General features: G+C 42.0%; 1 non-coding gene across 1 annotated transcript; it reads left to right on the forward strand.

Annotated features, from left to right (window-relative positions):
* The first annotated feature begins 585 nt into the window (after nucleotides 1-585).
* TRNAR-CCU (transfer RNA arginine (anticodon CCU)) lies at nucleotides 586-658 on the forward strand. The gene has a single exon. It is a non-coding gene; the product is annotated as a tRNA-Arg (tRNA).
* Nucleotides 659-3,679: the final 3,021 nt, after the last annotated feature.

The following is a 3,679-nucleotide window of genomic DNA, read 5'->3' on the forward strand; positions in this document are numbered from 1 at the left end:
AGAACAACACAAGCTCACCATCCTCCAAGGGCTCAGGTGAAGGGGAGAAAGCCTTTTGCAACATGGTTCACAGGACTGCTTTCCTTGGCTTTTTTCTGATGCACAGTATTTCTTCTCAGGATAAGACTGCCTGGATAAAACTGGCTTTGGGCAAAGCTCTTTTGTAGGCCTGATTTTTCTTTGGGGCCTTCTTTGTCCACTAGTCAAGCCATTTTGTTGATTCTGATATAATGCCAGAAATAAATAATATTTATGAAATACTGCACATATGCCTGGCACTCTCACAAGTGCCTTACAGATATTGTTTAACCCATTCTGAAATATAACCCTAAGAGGTATTATTGTTATTATTATCCCTATTCTATAAATAAGGAAAGTTGGACTTCTATACATTAGTTGGCTAACTTTCAAGGTCAGTACAAATAAATGCAGAGTTGGCTTTAGAACCTAGTTCTAGCTAAGTCCAAAGCTAGTCATCCTGGTAGCACTCCTCCTCAAGGTGCCTGGTTGTATCCCATTTCTTGTAGAACCTTTCTTTCAGCTATCACTCAGCCAGTGCAGTGAAAGAGGACATTATGGGGGACTTCCCTGGTGGTCCAGTGGCCAGGACTCTGCACTCCTAATGCAGGTGGCCCAGTTTCGATCCCTGGTCAGGGAACTAGATCCCACATGCCATGACTAAAGATCCCGCATGCCACAAGGACCTGCGCAGCCAAAATAAATAAATATTTTTAAAAAGAAAAAAGAGGACATTATGGGCCTAGCACATAGGAGATATTCAAAGTGCTAATGGCTAACTAAAGTATTAGCTGATAAAGTTAGGTACATTAACTGTGATTTTATATAGAGAACCCTTTGACTACAAACGCCTTCAAGGCCTAATGAAGCTGTTCCTATAGAAAGATCACTGGCATTGATATATGAAGTGGTAACCACAGGACCCCCTGGAATCACACCATGGAAACAATTAACTACCTTCCTGCTTGTTGCTACACTACTTCCTCTTGGATGATGCTTCTGAGGTCTTAACAGAAACCCACAGCACCACCACCACTTTCTTCCCTTACGTCTCATGAGTCAGGGTGTTTTACAGAGGGGCAAAACTAGACCCTTTGCCAAACTGCAGCTATAATAGCAATCAAAGAGGTAGGAATTTCCAAACCCAGTCAGAAGGGAAATTTAGAATCCTCTCATGACTTAAGTGCTCTGCCCACTCTGTAATCTGTGCAGCTTGTCTATTTTTGTTTTTAAACAAACATAACTAGAGATGTGATCTTGGGGCAGTGGAGGCAGAGGAAATTCTTCACTTGTTGGGACCTAATTTTCTTCTTCTATTAGAAAAAAAAAAAATAGGCTCAACAAAAATTGTCTCTAAAGATCACTCCAGGTCAATAACTCTAAGAAATGTGCCACATTTAAGACTTTTCTTAAAAATCTGAGCATTTGTATCTAGATATAGTTTCAGATTGAAAGGAACCTGGAGGATCTTCCAATTTAACCCTTACTTGTGCTGTTCTTGCCCCTAGTATTAAAAAAAAATACATAAATGTTCACTGCTATTGAGCCAACTTAATCTTGATTTATGAATCCTCTCTGATTTATCTCCGGCACATGGCCTTTGGCAAAGCCAAGAAGCTCCCTACTTCTGGTACCTATAACTGTTATTGGCCTGCCTTTCTACTGCACCAAAATCCACTCCACATAATTGCACGCACCAGAGAAAACACTTTAGATCACAGGAGAGGTGTTAGGCAAAAGACAAGGCAACGTGGATTTAACAAGCCATAGAATGACGGGCCACTTAAAAGTCTTCTTTGAGCTTCCTTTCTATCAGATATGTAGAAATATTCTATGTGGGGAGAGAAGACAAAAATACTGACCTAGTGAACAAAAGGAAATAGAGTGCCAGGGAAGCTGGCCTCCCTGTGAAAAGGGAGAATGTTCATGCTTCTTTATAAATAAAGGACAACAGGGGCCAAGGTCCAAACCATAAATGACCCAAGGGCTCTTTCAGTAATGAAAGAGAGAATGTGAAAAACTCCAATGAATCTCTGCCTTGACTTAGGCTACAAGGCAGCCATGACAGTGAAAAATGTGTCCCAGGAGGAAAGGTCATGCCTGTTAAGACAAGTGTAAAGTCATTCCAAACACAGCGCCCCTGTGCTCTGATGAAAGGCTTTGCTGGTCATTCACTGCCTGCTGCCCTGGCAGAAGGCGCAGAGGCCATGTCTGAAAAGACAGGCTGTAAGGAAAGCACAGTATAGCATGGCCACCTGCCAAGGGTCGAGGGGTGGACTTAGGGGCTTTATCTTATTGGCCTCTTTTTGCCCTGTGAGACCATAAAATAGCTTTCATCACACATAAGAAATACAGGTTTGTGGAAGGAAGAGAGAGCTGCTGCTGCTTCAGCTGGTTGCAAAATCAAGCAAGTCTCTAAACTTTTTAGTTTAACGTGTCTGTCTCTGACAAAAAGTGGGAGAATGCAATACAAGCATACTGCTGGGGGCTTGCGTTTATTCATATCATTTTCTCTATCATGGATGTTCTGCTCATAAAATTCTGAGAAGCAAATATGTAACCTTCCCTTTCCAAATTATTTCCCCTAGCAAATGGCCTTGGTAATGGGCAACACTAAGGATCATATGGGAATTCCACATTTCTGCAGTTCCCCCCTTAAGGTCTTTTATGGTCCTGAGCTAAAATCTGATCCAGAGCTACCAAGTTAGCAAGCTGGTTCCAGAGATTGTGAGTCACCCAGGAGACCTATTACCTGCTAGCTCTTCCAGGACGCTTGAGGCTTCTTAAACAAGTCTGAAGCCATGGCCAATTTTTCCATATCTTGGGGTGAACTTACCCAAGGTCTACACTGAACCTGACATGACCACCTAAAATGAGTCTCCAGGGTCCCTGAAACCAAAGAATAGATCAGTGTAGCATGGGGTATAAAAACAACCACCAAACAAGTCACTTAGGTCATTGGTGTCAGAGAATGGCAGATACTTGTTTAGCTAACTATCTTAAATCTCAGATCTATTATATTTTTTGCACTTCATAAGTAAATTTTTGTCTTTATTTCTAAAATATATTTGGACTTCTTGATTTAAAAAAAAGAGTGGTAATTAAAAATTTTCAGCAATACACTAATCTTCATCTTTGATTTGAGTTGACTGCGGTAAATACAGTTAACATATGATATCCTCATGCATGTGTGCTAAGTCCCGTAGACATGTCTGACTCTGTGACCCCATGGACTGTATAGCCCGCCAGGCTCCTCTGTCCGCGGAATTCTCCAGGCAGGAATACTGGAGTGGGCTGCCATTCTCTTCTCCAGGGGATCTTCCTGACCCAGGGATCAAACCTGCGTCTCCTGTGGCTCCTGAATTGCAGGTTCTTTACCACTGAGCCACGGGGGAAGCTGTATCTCCTTCACAAATAAGTGTACATTAGTGTTATTGACTGCAGATACAATGCTGCACATCACATCTCTGGAACTTGACATCCTGCTTAACTGAAACTAAGTCACATTCACTAATTAGCAAGTCCCCATTTCCCCCTCCCCTCAGCCTCTGGCAAGCACCACTCCACTCTTTCCTTTTAAGAATTTCACTGTTTGGAGCCTCATATAAGTGGGATCATGCTTATTTCACTTAGTATAATGTCCTCAACTTTTATCCACTTT

Source organism: Bos grunniens, chromosome 15 (assembly GCF_055505025.1).
Source record: "Bos grunniens cultivar Pamir isolate PY7600 chromosome 15, Bosgru_T2T1.0, whole genome shotgun sequence".
NCBI classification, from domain to species: domain Eukaryota; kingdom Metazoa; phylum Chordata; class Mammalia; order Artiodactyla; family Bovidae; genus Bos; species Bos grunniens.